We start from the raw sequence: 20882 nt of genomic DNA, 5'->3' as shown, positions 1-20882 counted from the left end.
GTTAGTAGACAGGCCCGAAGGACTTTGCTGTTAATTGATCGGCCCGAAGCATGACCGGCCCACCAGGCAAATGCCCGGCTGCCCGCCGGCTGTATCCGCCACTGATCATAAGATTAATCATATGGTTCAAAACAATGTGTTCCCATGCCATCATGCCTTCTTGATTGTAATCATTCAGCATCAATGAATTATTTGGTACATGGGTACTGTTTCCTTTTATTGTGCTAAAATTTTCTTGACTGCATTGCAAAAGACTCTGAAGAAATATGTATTAACTTTATTTCATTTCCCACCCCCCAGACATGTTTCTTTTCTGCATGCTAAGAGAGATGCCTATTCATTAAGTTCTATTGAAATGGTCTGACACTTTCACATTAATAACCTTATAAATCTGTTCAAATGCCGTAGTCGTGTGTTGATTTAAAAAAAAAACTCTAGTTGACAAAGCACGACAATGGCATTTGAATTGAATTATAATGTTATTAATGTGAAAGTGACAGAGCATTTCAATAGAGCTAAATGAATAGGAATATGTAACATATCAAATCACTGGTTTTAACGATGATATCAAACAGCATTTTTTTAAAAAATATTTTCCGTTTTAAACTATGATGGACAACAAAATAATAGCGTGGTAATACACACTTAAAAAGCAAGCATTTTAGTTTGATATGCAAGAATGGTAAACTTAATTTATTGCTATTATTCGCTTTTAAACTGATAGAAAATTTTAATTATACATGATTGATCTTACTTCATAAGACTATAATTAGTAATCAACACCACACCATTTTTTTTTCTTATTCGGATAATAATAAATTATCAAAAATCTGCGCTAAAAAAATGGATTAAAATCGAGATTTACCAGGTAAAATCCACTTCTATTGTTGAAGTCGGTTGAAATGTAGCTTTTGTTACTCGGGCTGTAATGACAAATCGATTAACACCTTATTCATAAAAATTGGATAAGAAGTTTAGGGGCTTAAAATGAAAATTATAATCTGTGAAAGATTAAAGTGATCATTTTCATATTGGTTTCCTGTTCCGGTAGCGAAAAAAATTTAAAATTTCCTATTATATCAAGTGCTACATAGACTACCTTTTATCCGACTTTAACAATAGCAAGAGACGATGCTTCGATTTTTTTTTTCATTTTAGCAATCTTTTTTTTTTGCATATGTTTAAAAATTTGTTGTGATACAACAGTAATATTAATAGTAATTAGGACGTGAATTTCAAATGAAGGCTTATCTGAAGTGAGCATAAAGTTTCTTCATTGTCATTGCTCTGTAGTGGGGGTAAACCTAACCTGCTACCAGGTGAGGCTTACCCCAATTATAGGGCTGAATATCACATAAACGTGCCTTTTGAAAATTTATTTTTTTCATTTTCAAAATCAATATTTCTTTTGAATTTTTGCACATAAATCTGTACATGCATCTTGAACAAAATCTGAGCTTGGCAGAGATTGATCATGATTGAAAAAAATTTTATTAACAAATTTCAATAAGATTTCATAATTTTAAATATCTTGTAAAATTACAATCATTATAAAGAAAGATTTTTTTTGCATTGGATTTATTAAAAAACATCATATTGATCATATCTAATCATTGTTTTTCAATTTTAAATTTTAAAAAAAATCAAAAAAGCATAATTTTAAAAAAAATTTAAATTTTAAATTTATTTTTGAAAAATGTACACTAAATCAATGTTAAATATCATTAATTACACATCTTACAACTATTTCCTGAAAATTATTAGGTTATTTGCATTAAATCTTTTATTATGGAATTTAAAAGACATCAAAGAAGGCGTCACTGAAATGACAAAAAGTGTTATAGGACTTCCTAATAACATAAGAACATATCAGAAAAACAGTCTAGATATTGTAAAGGGAATGTAAAAACAATATTGAGAATAGCAACAATTTTATTGCATTAAAATACATTTAATTTACTATATTTAAGCATTGAATGCTTCAAAAGCAGTTTGAACAATTTTAAATCCTTTTCCTGCAGTTTAAAGTATCGTGTTGATGCAGGTTCTGGAGAACTCATAATTTTACACAAGATATGAGGAACTTGAATTTCCTTACCCATCCATAATTGTTTTACCCATCCTAAAAATAACAAAGTGTGTGAGTAATTTATGCTTTTTCCTAAAATTCTAGTTTTGTTTCAAGTGATAAATGGAATTAAATTTTAATTTAAATTGTTCTTTTAATTGTTTAATTATTTCTGTTTATTATTCATCACTCATTTCATTAGGTGGCTCTACTATGCTATATATTCTGAGATTTACAGTGTGTGTGTGTTTATTTAATACCTCATAGAAATCACTCATATTTAAAAGCCACAATAGTAAGAATAAAACAACGGTGCTATTTAAATTATTAGAATAATCAAGTTCTTGAACAAAATAATTACTTTAAAAAAAATTTTCAAAAAAATCTGCTATCCTGAAAATGCAAAATGTAGCGATTTTTATTTATTTATTTTAATTTATTATGCCGAATTTTAGCGTTTGTGACAATTTCTAAAAATTTGAGAAAAGAAATTGCGCAAACGCGAACCCTGTGTCGAAAATTAGATTTAATTTTCAAAAAAAAAAAAAAATCTTTTTAATTTTGTGAAGAATAACATAACACTAGACTCCCCAATCCTAAAATAACAAAAATGTGGCAAATGTCATTTTCGCGACTACATGGTCATTCATGGTGATGGCAGCCATTATCGCGACGTCGCGAAAATGACAAATCCTCAAAAATTTGTTCCGTGAGGAAAAGCATGCTTGAATTAAGCCTTTTTGGTCAAGTTATGTTCTTCTAGTCTACATACTACATCAAAATAAAAATTCGTTCTAAGTTTTATATTAATCTTTTATGCTTTTACAGGCATCTCGAAAATGACAAGCAATAAACATACGCCTAACTTGTAAACAATAGAAATCAAGTTAACCCTTATCTGATATCAAATTTTCTTCGGAATTTCTCATGTCTCTTTCGCAATGTTGATTTACATCAAGAACAAGCAGTTGAAATGAACTCTGGAGCCATCTTTTGAGTATTTCTGAGGTTATTTTCATGTGTCGCGAAAATGACGTCGATGCTTGCATACGGACAATTTTATTGTTCATGCATGAAAATTACCGTAATTAAAAAGAAAAAAACCATTTATTTCTGAAAATAAATGTTAGTACTATAAGAATAAGCAATTTTTATTATTATTCTTTAATTTTTGCTAGAAGAAACCATACCTTACAAGTACTCATTTCAGCTTGGATACAATCACGAAAATTACGTTTTCGAGCTTTAAAATTTTTTTTTAAAATATTACCGTTGCTATAAAATTATATTTTGTGATTTATTTGTTTTTTAAACAGTATTTCTAGTTAATAAAAATAAATGTTTACAAATCACTTGCTTAATATCAGTAATAAAAGCCTGAAACACTAAAATGCACGTTTATATGATATCCAGCCATAGTAGTATTTTTGTTGTTATCATCTATGCAATAATAATAGCATATCGAGTAACCCACGTGTTTCAACAATGGAACTGGTGCGGTGCCACGGCATGATAATTTTATAATGTTTTTTGGTAATGTGTCTTTAACATGCAGGGAGAGGCTTTATTGTAACAAGGCTGAACTTGATTCGGTGAATTCTGTTTATCTGGTAAGACTGTCATTTTAGGAGAATGAAGAAACTTGAAGTTTCTTCAAGAAACTTGAAGTTTACTTGAAGTTTTAACCCTAACTGGCGTTAGGGTTAAAACTTCAAGTACCAAAATATCACCAAACAGGCAATTGTTGCGTTCAAATGTAGAAGCTAATTTTCACCCGTCATACCATGACGGGCGACTTTCTTGTCTGTGCAATATAATCGATAATCGGGTCTAAATAAGGAGATATAGAATTGCATCACAAGCAACTTGTATGATGTGAAATGTAAATTAGTTTGGGAAAACGTTAATATTTAAATGGTTACAATTAAAGTAGCACACAAATGGATCCCAGAGAGGAACTTTTTTAATGCCATTTGCTTAAAGTTTAATGTGTGTTCATAGGTTTTTTTTAGTATGGAGCATTTTTATGAAAACAATTAGGTGGGCAATTCTACGGTGTCGGACGTAAGAATTGCACGAAATTCACTTTAAAAAACAACACATTTATTGGTTAACAATTTTGAAACAGATCAAAATATTTTTTTAAATACTTACTAATGTAGGTAGAACTTTTTAGCATAAAAAGAATTTCTGATACAAAATTTTATTTTGCGAAAAAAAAAAATATCTTATGATGTCTGACGTATGAGCTGAATCTGAAAAATGAGAGTAGCAAAACTAAAATCTAAGATTCAGGTCAATGGCTTAATTTGCAACACTGAAACTACTTTTATGTCAAAGAGCAATGATGAAATATTAATAACTCATAAATATTTTTTTAATTTTAGAGGTATTAAGTGTCAAAATAGGGACTTCAGTATTGGTGTCGGACGTAACATGTACAAAATTACCATGGTGTCGGACGTAAACAAAAGTGTTTAAAACCTATTTAAATTACTTTTAATTTTGCTTTAAACCTTGAGTAATATGTTAATGACAATAAATGAAATGTTTAGATAATTACAACATTAAATATCAAATATTTTTCGTAAAGGTTGATTATAAGCCACTTCTAATTGGGATAGGTGGAAAAAAATTCTTAAAAATATTTTATTTTGTATAGAAGATTTTATCTTTCTCTTTTTGCCATTTAAAGTGCCCTTCTGTCCTATACATCACAGATATTTCAATCATTTCACCATTTAACAGAGGAATGCATCCTGGGTAATGTACAGACTCATAGTTAACCGCAACCCAGTTGTGTACTTTTAGTTGTACAAAATCTTCAAATTCATCCAATGCATCACTGTCATCATTCTTTAGAACAACCATCCTAAGTGTTTTTGAGGAAGAAGTGTCTGAGATAGTTTTTTATTCAATTAAATTGCTTTAACTTGAGTGCATGCAGTACTACAAGGGTTTTTCTCAAATATTGTTACAATGTTGCTGAATTATGCATGGTATCTTCTGATGATATGTGTACTTAAAGTTCACTGCCGATTAATGAAGAAGCCACAGATGCAGAATTCTTGTGGCATACTGCTCAAACACTATTCCAGCTTGTCTAGTACAATGAATGTTTGGTTGCAGTAGTGGTCTGATTTGGTTGAGAACCTCCCCCCCCCCCCCCCGGCCGCCGTCATTTTACTTCCAGCTTTTACATTATGCCACTTTTTTTTGTTATCTTACCAACTATGCTGTCTACAGCTCCTTCCCCCAGGAAACACTGCAAAGAAATTCCGGGTTAATTTTGTGTTGAATTTCAGCTCAAATAAATGTAAATTTTGTTAATAGGTAGCTTTGCTTAAATTGTAAGCTGGGTCTATCTGAGAAAACTAATATATTTTTAGTGCTTGAGTATTTAGTTTTAAGATATTCCAAAAGGTAACTTATAAATTAATGCACGGCGGGTTTAGTATGATCCAAAGTATTAAAAATTATTGCAAAATTTTGAAAGAATTCTTTGGAAATTCACGCATAGGATGTGAAGATCTTGGCTTGGGCATGGCATGTGCCCAGTTTGCCAGATTGGATTTTGTTCTGCTGTAAAACATTTTGATATGCCTTTAAATAAAGAAAAAAACTATTCCTTATAAGTTCAGTGCTTCTAGGGGAAAAAAATACGTAATAAATTAGACCAGTTGTGATCAATCAATAACCAGTTTAATAGTTTTAAAAAAAGAATGTTTTAAAGTAAGAGTACCTATTAATAAAGATATTTTAATGACTAAAGTATAAAGAAATGTTGTTATTGCTGTCCTCTATCCCTTCTATTTTAAATCAAAGAAATTCTGTAATCAGAACAAGGTAATAAATTTAATAACCTTGGTGTCGGACGTAATTAATTTTTTACGTCCGACACCACAAAATAACAAAAAACTATTTATTTGAATTTCGTTTGGATTGCACATTTTCAATAGTAACTGATGTTCTGATTTGCAGGTAAAATGTTTTGTAAAATATCCCATCCTATTTCATACAGCATAAACTTTTAGGCAATTTAGTGTCGGACGTAATTTTATCAAAGTGCCTGTTATAAATAAGCTTTTAAAGACAAAAATATTTTGTTTAGGTCTCATTTTTTGTGCTACATTTGTTCTAAAGTGTTGTGGCAGGAATCTGAATCAGTTGCAATTTGAAGAATATTGCAACTATAGTTTAAAATACCAATTCCAACAAGATATTAAAAAATTCATCATGGCATTCAAAATACCTTTGTTCGAAGGCTTGTAACTCTTACAAGCATAAACTTTTGTGATAATTTTATTTATTTTCATATAATTCAACTCATAAGCTTCAAAATGATACCTAATTTGTGAGAAAAAAAGGAATTTAAAAACTTGGTCATCAGTTCCCCATTTCCATGGAATTGCCCAGGTGAAGTTTCGTAATGGTAATTTCTTACTATTTCTGAAGTGCATTTACACTAAAAAGAATGAAATTATATAGGGCAACGACCCCCCCCCCCCCCCCCCCCAGTAATTGGTACTTTAAGAGTTTATTCTTAAATTCACCTCTGTTTTCATTACTTAGAAGAAAAATATTCACTTGCAAATATTTTTTATTAAAGAATGCACATCTCTGCATCTATTTAGTTCACTAAAATCAAAAATATTCGAAGTAATATTTTTATAAAAATATATGTATAAATAGTTACCAAAATCACCAGTAATTGGCACCTGATACCCCAGTGTATGACACCTTGTGATCCAGTAATTGGCACATGTTAATAAAACTGGAAAATCACTTTATTTTTCACTTTTAGATTACATACCAATTTCATCATCATAAGAAACGTAATTAATGTTAATTTAAAGTAGGTAATTTTACATAAATTAATGTTAAATCACACATCTTGACGTTGAAAAAGTATTTCATAGAGCTAAATAAATTTGGAGCGTTGCATTAGAAAAAACTATCAAGATTATTGCTGTTTCATTAGTCGGTATGCAGTTTCAATTTTACGAATTATAGCTGTTTCGACAGAAAAAGAAACTGTGACCCAATGATTCTAAGGGACCAACTTTTGGATAACAAATATTGCTCAAAACTTACGCCGCCCACCTTAAACACTAAACAAACTGTTTGCGTGAACCTCACTTGCAAAATCTCAGAACCATAAATGTGAACCATAAATTCCCCCATTGATTTATGAATACAGATGGTCCTATTGATTGTATTTAATATTAATTTGAGGGGGTGAAAATTAAAATAAAAAAAGTAAAGTGATTGTTTTTCCGAACACCACTTAAAATTACTTGCTGAGCACTGTTATGAAGGCACTCAAAAATCTTTTGTGAGATAGCTCAATTAATTTATCCTTTCGGACCTCCACTCATTTCTTCAACAAATATTTTGTTGTCCGCTTTAATGCAGGGTGGCGACAGATCAGGGAGATCAGGGAAAAGTCAGGGGAACTTTATTAATCAGGGAAAAGTCAGGGAAATATCAGGGAATTTTGAAAAAAATAACAAAAAATCAGGGAAAATTGATTTTATGAAGGAAAAATTTTTTTTTTTTGCTTTACAAAATTAAGTATTTTAATTCCCTACGCATTTTCCGCCAATTATCTGCTCAAAAAAAAAGTAAAATTAATGAGGTGTGATTATGCACTGCCGCATATTTGTGCATTTTTTTTTCTTCAACGTCAAAGTATTGAATCTTACTTATTCCTCACAGGATGAACTTCCTAAGATTGTTTCTGTGTCTGTTAGGTTGTTTATTTTACCTAGCTTAAAATTTCCTTTTACGCTTTCAATGCTACGTAAAATAAACAACCATACAGGCAAAGAGGAAGCCTTCATTAATGCCTTAGCTCCTTTGCCTTTATTCCATTGTCTAGAAGTAATTAGCATACTGTAATCAGAATTTCAAGAAAAAATCTTTGGTTTTTGAATTAATACTATAAAAGCTTAAAAATTATTACTTCTTCCTGTTTTTAATTTGATTGATAAAATTGAACTTTCAATAAAAAAAACTTTGTTTTTTGCCGTTATATTATTTGTTATCACCGCAGATTATAAAGGTTTTCTTTTCTTCGGACTTAAGTGATTCTTTTATTTTATAACCAAGTTGTATTCTTCTTTTATATATTTTGAAATTAACTAATTGCTTTTTTATTTCTTTTTTTCCCCCTTGCATTTCAAAGTTTGTTACAAAAGTGATGTAAGATTTTTTTTTCATTACATACTGAAATCATTTGAAATAGAGTTAACTAAGTAACTTAAGTAAATATCTTTATTTTTTATTGTTAAAATGCTGCATTCATTCATTAAAATCTATGTTCTTGATTAGTGAAAAGCTCCATATGAATGGATGTCAAATGGTTTCATCTGTTTTGCATAATTATGTTTTGCATAATTAGTTATATAAGAATAACTACATTACTTCTATTATTTCACTTTTGCTTGTTATTCTTGCAACAATTATTATACTGTTTGAAAATTTAGTTCAAAATAATTTCAATTACTTTTTAGTTCTATCATAAATACACATATGTTTTTAAGAGTGATTTTAATAGTTTCTTAAAATTCTTATGCTAAGTGGTTTCTGGAAGTAAAGTATTTTTTTTTTTTTTTTAATTCTCTATAATCTTTCCATTGTAGAAAAATTTAATATACTATTTTGTAGGGTTTTTTTCCCCCAAAAAAATGACTTGATATGTTTTTTTTAACCATTTTATTAAAAAAGTAGCATATTTTAAAAATATACCTTTAGTTCAACAACTTTACACAATTTAAAACGTTTAAAATACTGCATTTTATACAAACATACTATGGATTTCAAGTAGGGCAAAGAAAGAAAACCATTATCATTGGTAACGTAAATCAGGGAAATTTGGTGAACTTAATCAGGGAAAAGTCAGGGAACTTTTTTTCACAGTTCCTGTCGCCACCCTGTAATGTTTCAATTTTCCAAGATATTTTAACTGAGTGTGATAGGAATTATTGACATTACATTGTTTAAGAAAGAGTTCATGATGTTGATTTCGTTTCACTAAAATTTACTACCAGACCTAACTATATTTGTTTTTTTATTTAAGTAAACTAACATTACATTTATAAATTTCTCAGGAGCTTTAATTGAAATAAGTTCAGTGGCATTCGATCCGAAAATGAATTCATCTTTCGCTCAAAAAGACGTTTTGGTTTTTAAAAATTTACATTCCAAATCATTTCTCTTACATCTTACATCCTTCAAAAACTATCCCGTGTTTTGAAATCGAGCTTATTGATACGTAACACCCAGCTGACTAGCAAAGTTTGAAGGAAAAAGATGTATTATTTTGTAAGAAATTATGTTTTCGCAATTACTACAATAAAAATTAAACACTGTAAATAAAATTCTCACTCGCATTTTCGGCGAAGCACAAAAGAAGCGCGATAGTTTTTCATCGCACCCAAATAGTAAAGAAACTAAACATAGAAAATTAAGTGAAAATGTAGCAAACGCTCTCATATGCTCCATGTAATGTTTCTATCAAGTTCAATCGAACTTTCCAATCAAACGAAGAAAACTGAAGCATTGACATGCTTTCAACTAAATACATTGCGTTAATAAGTTAAACTTTTTCGGCAGGGGATCAATTCTATCATGCTCATTAGAAACGGTAAAAACCCGTCCCTTGTAATGACAGACTTGATTCTTTAAATTTACAAAATAGAATGTCAGCAAATGTTCTAACACTTATATCCAAAAAGCATCGAATGTGCAAGAGGCAAATGACTAAATGATGAACAAAAAACGCTTGAACTTGAGACTTCATCTCAAACAAACATGTTAAATTTCCGTTATTACAATATTATTTTGGCAAACTCCCTTTGTACCTAGAAATTTCCGAAAACATACATCATTTGAAAATTGAAAAAGTCCAAAATCCATAAATATAATGCTTGTTGTTCAGTCTTATTTCATTAATTTGAAATTTATTAACAAAACTAACTTTATATTGACTAGTAGTTTTCATTGTTTTTGGCAACAATTAAAAGACAACTACATTACTTCCGTCACCCAAAAAGGTTGAGGATCAGAAATTCAAAGCCATAGTATAAAAAGTTTCACTTCATAACAGAGAAAAAGATATCCCCCCCCCCCCGTTTGTGATACTCATTCGGTTATTCCATTCCCTATCCCCTTTCATCAACATCAGCTAAAAAAACAGCGTTGAAGTGAATGCATTTAAATAATCCACTTAATTGAGGTGCTTTCTCTACGTAAATCAGGCATAACACGAGATTTTTTTTAAATATTTTTGTTTTTAAGATTGCTATGAAATAGAACTAGCAACGCCTTTTTTGTTTTTTTCTGGGATGATTTTGAAACAGTTTTTATATTTTAAAACTTTAAATGACTATTTTCATATGTTTAAAATATGATATGGAAGAACTGAAAAAAGGAGACGGAAGATTGAACATAGTTTGTTTCTAAGGCAACTTGTTCGTTTTTATTATTTGCGTAGTAAAGCGTTGTTTACGGAAAATTGTGAAAAACTCCCGAAATCACGCCTTTTATCACACCCCACTTTGAAGGACCACTTTCTCTCTTCTCCCTCCACCTCAAGTGACAGGAATAAATTACTGGATCCCCTGCAACCTTTTAATGACCGCTGATCCTTTTTGTCGTTTTTCGGTTCTTTTTTGGAGGTCTACTGTCCAGTTGTGCTTGTTGCAATGTTGACTAAAATGTAAACACTCCTAAGAAATGCAAATTAAGATGAGACAATGCTTTGATTAGGGGGTCCGGAAAATAATGTCGTTTTATACAAGCCTTTTTTTTAAAGTTTTTATTAGCTTGAAGTCCTTTATGTAAAGACGAATTTCAGAAGAAAAAAAAACCTCGGTACTGAATTTGCATTTAATTTTTGATGAAAAAAAAAAAAGCAGATTTGCCACACACACTCCAAAGGACACCTAAAAAATCAACTTGAAACTGTAAAATAATAGTTAACTATTAAAAAAAACACGCTTTTGTAGCAAAATGAACTAAAAAGTAAAAAAAAAAATATCTTTGGATGAAAAGTATATAAAATACTTGACCAAACACTTAATTTTAATGTAATACAAAAAAAACCGTGGGGTTCTGTCTTTTTACATTTTTGCGTGGACAACAAATGGAAGAAATTCAAGACAACTGATAAGAAGCCCTTCATGCTTTTTTGTATTACATTAAGTGTTTGGTCAATTACTTTATATACTTATCATCAAAAGATTATTTTTTTACTTTTTAGTTCATTTTGCTATAAAAGCGTGTGTGGTTTTTTTTTTTTTAGTTTTTTAAACTTTTTTTTTTCTGTTTAGTTAACTTGTTTTACTAAAAAATACACATTTCAACATAACTCAAAATCTTTTATAAATTTGCCCAAAAATATGACTAAACATCTCGAACAGCATTACAAACTCGGTCTCTAGAACTCCAAAAAGAATAATTATACCCTTAAAGTGTAATAGCCGATTTCTAAAAACATTCAACTGCGTTGATAAATTGCCTGTCGAGTAATTGTCTAGTCCATCTCAGTCATCGATGTATGTGTGCGGAAATCACATTTATATTACTTTGAAAATGTTGAGTTACATTTTAATAAAAGTCTTGTTCAACAATGGCCTGATCAGCAATGAATTGCCAATTGAAGGCTCATCTAAATTTTCGCATGCATTCATAGTTAAAAACAATTATGATTCATGTTCTAATTACCTTGGAATTTTGGAACAAATTTTGTCTAATGCAGAAAAATCAAAGGTTTTTATAGATATCTTTAAATAATTTTTGCGAGCATTTTTAGCCTACTTTCCCAGTAAAAGTCAGAATAAGAAGAAAAAAGCATGTAAAAAAGCTTTAAAATATCGCGAAAAACAAAAAAAAAGTCAAAAGTAAATAAAATAATTAAATATCGAAAAATTAAAAATTGGAAAGTAGGATATTGAGATGGGGGAAAATGTCTGTCCCCCCCCTAATAACTTTTGAGTGAATAGTCCGATTCGAACAATTTTTTTTTAATTCGAAAGATCTCGGCTAGGACACCTCATTCCTGTATTTCATTTTTCGATTTGAACTATTTTTTGTGCAATTTTGAACAGTTCAAAAAAACTAAACATAAGCGCCTACGGGGAAATTCATTTTAATCAGCTTATTGATTTTAATTATTATTCTTTCGTTTGGAATGCTGTTAAAAAAAAAAAAAATTTTATCGAAAAAAGTGTATTAGCTTATTTGTTTAAAAGGTGCTGCTATTTTATTTGTTCGTTTTTTTTTTATTTTTTAACGCATTTATTTTTTTTAGATGAGTGAGGAATATTTTATTCCTAGAAATCAGCTTAAAATATTTAAAAAATATATTTGAAACAATTTGCGATTTCAGCTATTTATGAGAATATTGATCAGGTACTAGAAAGTAGTATGTGTATATGGGAAAGTAGGCTCGTTTAGTTCCAGACAGAACTTTATTCTATATTTCATTCTATATTTTTTAAATGTTTCTTCTTCACATTGTTAGATTTATGCCCAAATAATGATTAAAATTGGAATAAAACTAACCATTAATAGCTAAATAACACTGTGTGGAAAAAAAAAACCCTTCAAAATGCTTCTGACATTTCGTCGGCTGATTCTTATGTAAAATGACCCCCCTGAATCCGAATATGAACTCCGTTTTCTCGCTATACGTACCAATTTTTTTAAAGCCCCCCCCCCCAGTTTTTTTCAATTTTCCTTAGTTTTAGAGAAATTATTAATTTTTTTTGGAGGTGAAAGGAGCTTTTATTAACTGCTAACATAGTTTTGCTGCACGGGGGGGGGGGATGAAAAGATTTGTTATCATCTGTACAGCACCGATAACGCATTCCAGGACACCTCAAATTAAACTTGAAACAAAAATAACACCATCCAATCTTAATCAATGTTTATTTGGAGGGGTGGGGGAGGGGGCAGTGAAAGTAACAAAACAAAAGCAAATCCTCAAAACATTATATTTTTAAAAAACTTAAAATGTTCTTCGTTTGTACAAATGTGTCATAACGGGGGGGGGGGGGGGCATTGAAAGTAACAAAACGACATGGGGGGAGGGGGGTTGAAGAGACTTGTTATCATCTGTAGAGCACCGGTAACACATTCCAGGACACCTCAAAATAAACTTGAAACAAAAATAACACCATCCAATCTTAATCGATGTTTAATTGTTGGGGTGGGGGGTGGGGCAGTGAAAGTAACATAACAAAATCAAATCCTCAAAATATTTGTATTTTTCTAATTTAAAATACTACTTGTCTGAACAAATATGTCATCGGTATCTTTTTTATCGGGGGGGGGGGGATTAAAAGTAAGAAAATGAAATGAGGGGGGGGGGAATTACAAATACTTGTCATCAACTGTACAGCACCGGAAACACATTCCAGGATACCTCAAAATAAACTTGAAAGAAAAAAAAAATACCACCATCCGATCTTAATCGATATTTATTTTGACGGGGGGAGGGGGGTCACAATATGTAACATCAAATCCGCAAAATATTATTTTGAAATGCTATACATATCAGAACAAATGTGTCAACGTTTTTTTTTAGCGGTGGAGGGCATTGAAAGTAAAATAAAATGAATTGGGGGGAGGCAGGGGGGAACATGAAACAAAAATAACACCGTCCAAACTCAATCAATGTTTCTTTGGAGGGGTGGGGGAGGGGGGCACTGAAAGTAATTAAACAAAATCAAATCCTCAAAACATTATTTTTTTAAAAGACTTAAAATGCTCTTCGTTTGTACAAATGTGTCATCGGTATCTTTTTCTAGCGAGGGGGGGGGGGGGGCATTGAAAGTAACAAAACGACATGGGGGGAGGGGGATTGAAGAGACTAGTTATCATCTGTAGAGCATCGGTAACCCATTCCAGGACACCTCAAAATAATCTTGAAACAAAAATAACACCATCCAATCTTAATCGATGTTTAATTGTTGGGGTGGGGGGGTGGGGCAATGAAAGTAACATAACAAAATCAAATCCTCAAAATATCATATTTTTAATTTAAAATGCTACTTGTCTGAACAAATATGTCATCGGTATCTTTTTTATCGTGGAGGGGGGGGGGGAGTAATTAAAAGTAAGAAAATGAAATGAGGGGGGGGGGAATTACAAATACTTGTCATCAACTGTACAGCACCGGAAACACATTCCAGGACACCTCAAAATAAACTTGAAAGAAAAAAAAACACCACCATCCGATCTCAATCGATATTTATTTTGACGGGGGGAGGGGTCACAATACGTAACATCAAATCCGCAAAATATTATTTTGAAATGCTATACATATCAGAACAAATGTGTCACCTGTTTTTTTTTAGCGGCGGAGGGCATTGAAAGTATAATAAAATGAATTGGGGGGGGCAGGGGGTGAGTGGAAAAAACTTGTCACTGCACGAACCGGCAACACATTCCATGACACCGTAAAATAACTTGAAGCAAATTTACACCGTCCCCATAAACGATAATCGGACACGCAAAATACTTTTAACACTTACTACACCGTCCCTACTAACGATGATCAGAACCTTAAACTATCTTAAGCACTAACTACACCTTCCCCTAATGAGAGAACGGGTTGCCGTACAAAACAGGTTTGCTTATATCTCCTTGGCGATGAAGAAAACATCGCATGGATACCATATATGGCATTGTATCGCAATGAAAACATTGAACCTGGCGCGGGAACTGATCCTTTCGCCAACGGAAAATCGACGGGACCTTTATCGAACTGTATCCCTTTATTTGTTCAGTACTCAGTTTTACTGTGGGAAAAAAGCATGTAATTAACATTTCAGGCACGCATTCTTGACAGAAAATGCGAAACCCTGCACTATGTCTCCATTCTCGGCACCTAAGAGTGCTGCCTCGGTTCCTCCAAGCATCGAACAGTTCTGTGTGCTTTGACACCTGTTCCAAATATCTCATTATTTTCACTAGAAATAGTAATCCCCCCCCAGAATAGCCAATAGCACTACCAAGAGATGGCTATGTTACACAAAGATGTTGAATAGAATATTTTACCTTATATAGCCAATGGTTTACGGATTGGTCTTCCAGGTACAGATGATGAAAATCTAATGATTCATCGCAAAGCCCTGCAGAAAGATGATAAAATGCATCGAAAAAGCTTCCAGAAAGGATGATACTCAAAAAAATGTCTGATTTACCAATTTTAAGGATGCAATGAAAACTTTCTTATGCTCATTCTCTTCAAATGTTTTGGAAGAACTTAAGATTGCATATATTAGGCTCGTCCACAACACACTTTTCTACCCTGTAAATCCCCGATCTGGCTCCGCAAAAAAAGATTGAAAAATTCCCGATTATATGTAATAAGAGGTTTCCCATTGTACCAGAGAAAGCGGTTTTTACTCAGCATCCTTAGCGACTATACCCAGCAAGTAGACGAACTTGTTTCACGTAATGCATTGTGGGTAAAAACTCCGTTTTCACTCCAGAAGGAAGAAGGAGGAGAAAAAGTCCACATATGCCCCCCAAATAAACCATGTGTCCATGGAAATGGCCCTAATGTTTGTTCTCAAAACATAGTACAGGGTTCCCAAGGTCCTTAAAAGTCCTTAGAAACTCCTTATTTTTCATTTTTAGAAATAAGGGCGCTTTAGAGTACTTATTTTTTGTTCGGGGTCCTTAAAATTTTTTCAAATTCCTTATTTTTCACTATTGCTTGATCTTGTCTTTGGTGATGTAAACACAGGACCAGTATTCTTTCTAGAAAAAAATCCAAAACTAAAGCGATAAAAACGTTAATTCAAGCCATCTTATGGTGAATTTAGTGGAAGGAGTTTGGAGGGGCTCTCTCTCAAAAATGTTTTGAAGCTGTATTATTAAGAATTCTGCTTTTCACTATCTTTGTGTGACTCGAGGGTAAAGAAGTTTTAGAGCTCTCGGCCGAAAATTTTCGAAATTGAATTCTTTAAGCTTTTAGGTTGTATTTGGTACGATGTAAATATAGGAGGGGGGGGGGGGGGCACTATTAAGAAATAATTCTAAAACTGGAGTATTAAAACCCAATTTCAGGCCTTTGGTGAATGTAGGGGAAGAGAATTATTTGTTCTAGACCCTGGAAATATTTCAAAATTGATTATTTAAAGGCTCAATTTAAAGCTGCTATCTTTTGTAAAGGAGTTAGGGGGTTATCCACTGAAAAACTTCCTGAGTTGCAGTATGTGTAAAGAACACTACTTTAGGAATTCGTTGGGTGACTTGAGGAAGGAAGGATTGGGGAACTCTGCCAAAAATAATTTAAATTGAAAGTCTTAAAAGTTTTGGCTGTGTTTGGTGAGGTAAGAGTTAAGCCCTTTGTTAGAAAATTTTTGAAACTAGTGCGTTAAAAAGTGAATTTAAGTTATCTTATGCAAATTTCAGGGTAACTTTTGGAAGGGAGGGTGGAGGGGCTCTCTGGAGAATTATTGGTAGCCCAGGTGTTATATTTTAGACCATTCATAGATGGAGGGGATTCAAAACGCTCTTGTAAATATTTTTAAATCAAAGTCTTGAATTGAAAGTCCAATTTTAAGCTATATTTTGTGTTGTTGGAGAAAGGGGTAGCGATGAGGGATATTCTTCAAAAGTTTTTGAAAACTGAAGCCTAAAAACTTTTACGTTCTCTTTGGAGATAAAGGAGAGTAGTAAACTAATTTTAAATGGAAAAAGCTACTCCTTTTGTTCATGAAGTTTTTTAAGTGTTATTAAATAAATTAAACCAACTTTGTAACTTGAATGTTCCCTAACAAATCAACAGTCAACACATTTCATTTTATTGTTGTTCACTTTGCTATACTGATAATTAATGCCTGAAATAGTGTAAAAGGCTAGGTGCATTCAAATAGCAAGGGAAACTAGTAGAAGTATCGCCTTTAGAGGCTGAAAAACGGCCGTAAAAGAAATCTGGAAAATATTGATTTGGCTTGGAAAAATATTTTTTTCTTCCTGTGGCTACCCTGTTGATATCAAGGGCTAAAATTCAATTTCTTTAGTACATTCCATTGTGTGATTTTTATGGTTTTTAGTTATTAAAACTTAACTTCAAGCCTTTTTGCATAAGTGAAAAAATATTTCAGATTATAAAAAATATATATATATTTTTGTATATTTTTCAAATTTTATATAATTTGGTCCATGGCTTGTGTACCTTGAGACAGACCTCTTGTACTTGCTTAACTGACGTTGTATTCAAGTTTATTGGACCCACTTTCATTCAGTTTTCTTAAATGCCTAGTAATGGTTAATCTGCTCACTTTGAATACTTTTTCGGCCTCTCTAAAAGTCATTTTTTTGTGAGGATCATTACTTCTTACTGCTTCAATAGGATTTTGCAATGCCTCAACATCTACTGGATCCCTCTTGATCCCAGTTTTACTTCGAGGCATGATGAAATCCTACCTAAAAATTAAAAAAAAAAAAAAAAATCACTAGAACCTATTGTACCTTGATCCAGTGGTTCAAGGTACAAGATGGGGCTTGGTTTCAAGGTACACAAGGGTGCATGTTTATACAAAAGTGGCTACCCTAACCTAACAGCTACGTAAAAAGTAAGCACTAAATGTTGAATACACTTACCAAGAGATAGGCAATAGATATAATGGTAAATCAGCTGGGTAACACTAGTCTTTAAAAGTCTAATTTCATTTAAGTAACACTGGAATTATTTACTTTCGTTTGCGCAAATCACAAAACAATCACTGTCCACAAAAGCTGGAGTTTGTTTCAACCTTAGAGATGTAAAATTTCCGAAAATTTTGAAGTGGTGGGGAAAACCGGTTTTTTTCGGGAAAAATTGGAAAAAATGGAAAATTTGATTTCTTTATGAATAAAATTTGGGTTTCTTAATAGCTCTGTGCTTCTTGTAACATATAAAGTGTTAAGCATTAAAAAATATATGCTATCCACACATCTTTTTCTGCTTGACAGAAATACACATAAAGGTAAGATTAATTAGAAGAAAAACCTTTTCGTTTTATAACTGAGTAGAGGGCTTTCATGGTCAAACCCAGAAATAAGTCAAGTTGTCACTCAACCAATAATATTGGGTAATGTGTGTCTAATCATAACAATTATATTTTCTATTTTAGATTGCCTTTGAAACTTCTGAAATTTTTGACTTTCAAACATGATTGATATATATATTTTTTTTTTTGGAAGAAAAATAATACAATGCTACTGTCTGAAGATGAAAGCTATTGAGTTTTGATTTTTTCCAATCCAGTCTAAGTCCAAATAAAAACTAAATTGGTTTTTCTTAAGCTGAACCAAAATTAAACTGGAGTTTAAGTTTATTCATACGGCTGTGCTAAGCACAGTAGTAAAAGTAGTCATACCAGCCCTTTTGAACAAATTTAAACTATTATAACCAAGTTGTTTTCTTTTTTGTATTTTACTTAATAAGTAAAATGTTTTAGGGTCATTTGATCAAGAGCTATTGTTTTGAAAAGTTCTAAAAAAAAAAAAAGACATCTGAATCAAATATATGGAAGAGCCATACTTTAAAGTACAATATCTCAGCTTGAGCCCAACTGCAAAGTACCCTTTTTTTGCTTAGCACGGCAGTATACAGGGTGCGGTAAAAAAATATCGGGCAAAAATTGTATCATCGAATGGAAGAAAGGTGATTTCATTTTAATGAGTACCTAATTTATTTTTGTTTCTCACTTTATTAGGAAATACTTTACAGTATATAACATATAGTTTATGTATTGTTTTTCGGTTTTCTAACAATTTTAAGCGAAATACCTGCTATTTTAAGTTGTTTAACCAAGTAGAACGACAGTTCGTTTGCTTGTTGTGCCTCAACAAACAGTATTTGAAACGGCATGCCGTTTCAAGTGGCTTGGAAATGATAGTCGATGTGAACATTTCAGTTAATCGTCAGGTCATCCAAAAGGGAGTTCAATGAAATCCTCGGGTTTCCACTAGAGCAGTCATTTGTGGGAATTTGTGACCGATAAGTGCGACTAAGGTAAAAAAACTGCTCAAACAGAAGTTTTGCAAGTTCCAAAAATTCAGGCATTCGTATCACTCTAAAGATGCCATAAACGTTTGAGACGGGCTCGCAAATCCACGCTGGAAGAGATACCTTTCTCTGATTTACCGTGCAACCGGTTCATATCCCCCAGAACCATAGCATTTGGTCTGTAGCTCCCATATAGGGGGGAAAGTGGGGGGCTCAAGCGCCCCCTTTGGAAATGAGAACTTCCTTCCTTTTAATACTTTTTTCTTTTTAAAAATGTAAAAACATTTTTTCTTCAGCCATTTATGAATTAGTTATCAAAAATGTTAAATTTTATTAGCTAGCTCTAATCTGTACTCAAGTCAGTTACCATGGGGAAAATATCAGAGCCCCCCCCCCCCCCTTATAATTTTGCATATGGGCGCCCTTGGTAGACACTCCAAGCACCTTAGAAAGTGTTAGATATCGCCAAAATCCGAAAGGCTTGGTCTGAGTTGGAATCAGGATAAGCGACAAAACATCTCTAGTTTTTTGTGGATGAAGGCCGTAAAATGAATCAAAAAGTGAACCAGGACATTTTAGAAGTTATTGTACTTCTGTGGGCCTAAGAGCACTTCAGCAATGTAGACTGGACATTTTCCTTAAACTCTACACCGATTCATATATCCAAAAAGACGAGTGGTGTAAGGCGCATTGCTTTTGACAAGATATCATCTTTTGAGTTGACACTCTACTCGCTCGACCTCAATCCCATTTATTACACTGTATGGCCTATTTTAGAGTCAGAGGTCTACCCTAAACTACGCATAAAATTGAACTCTGTAAACCAATTGCTTTATAGGGAATAGGAATGATAAAAGGACTTGCTGCCCTTGAATGAAAATTTCAATAATCAATTGCATCTCTGTATTACTGCAAAAGGCTGCTAGTTTGAAACCAATTAAATGTAATGATTGCTAAAGGTCTTCTCATATTATTATTTTTTGTGTTTTGTTGGTTTACTTATTTTTAATAAAGTTTCTTGGAAAATTGCTTGCCCGGGTTTTTTTTGCTGCACCCTGTACATTTGGTTCGCAGTCAGCAGAACATAGTTTTGTGATAAAAATTATGCTTGTTTGTTTTTTGAAGAAGGAAAATAAATTCTTCACTAAGGTTATTGGTTTAAGCTTTTTTGTAAAAAGTATTATTAAACATTTTTTTATCTATGTGCAAATTATATTGTCATACAACAACTTGCATTAACGTTAGACAGTATCTTAACATAAAACAGGAGGGGGGAGGAAATTGCATCAGAATTTAAGCGTAAGAAATTTCTAATCACTGTTTGCTGAAAATTTCAATTAAAACCCTGAAAAGTTGAATTTTTTTTTTTTTTTTTTTTTTCAATTTTTCCGATTTGAAAATTTATTCCTTTGGAAAAAACAGTTTTTTTCCATTTTTTTCGGAAATTTTCCATTTTTTTCGACTGTTTTCATCTCTATTCAACCTACAACTCACTCTGGCAGGTGGAGAGACTGTCATAGCTGTGACATAGTACAATGATTCCTCACTAGGTAAAAGCGCTAGCTGATTAGAGTGCATGGCAGATGGTACACCATGTTCAAGGTACAACAGTCTCCCCTACATGAATATTATGCACTAATATACTTTTAATGTAGACGGAAAACATCTTTGACGTTTCAAGCAATTTAAATACTAAACCCAATGAAATGTCGCTGAGATGCGAGATAATGAGCTACTTTACTTAGGAACATTGTCTTAATGATTATAACACAAGGGCAAGGTTATTAAATAAACCCA

At 32.1% G+C, this 20882-nt stretch overlaps 1 long non-coding RNA gene across 1 annotated transcript in view; it reads left to right on the top strand.

Moving 5' to 3' along the window:
* Positions 1-20882, top strand: part of LOC129218569 (uncharacterized) — an 81716-nt gene that overhangs the window by 40959 nt on the left and 19875 nt on the right. The window lies entirely within an intron of this gene.

The sequence above is a fragment of the Uloborus diversus genome, chromosome 3 (genome assembly GCF_026930045.1).
Source record: "Uloborus diversus isolate 005 chromosome 3, Udiv.v.3.1, whole genome shotgun sequence".
NCBI classification, from domain to species: Eukaryota; Metazoa; Arthropoda; class Arachnida; order Araneae; family Uloboridae; genus Uloborus; species Uloborus diversus.
This window is presented reverse-complemented; position numbering and strand designations above follow the sequence as displayed.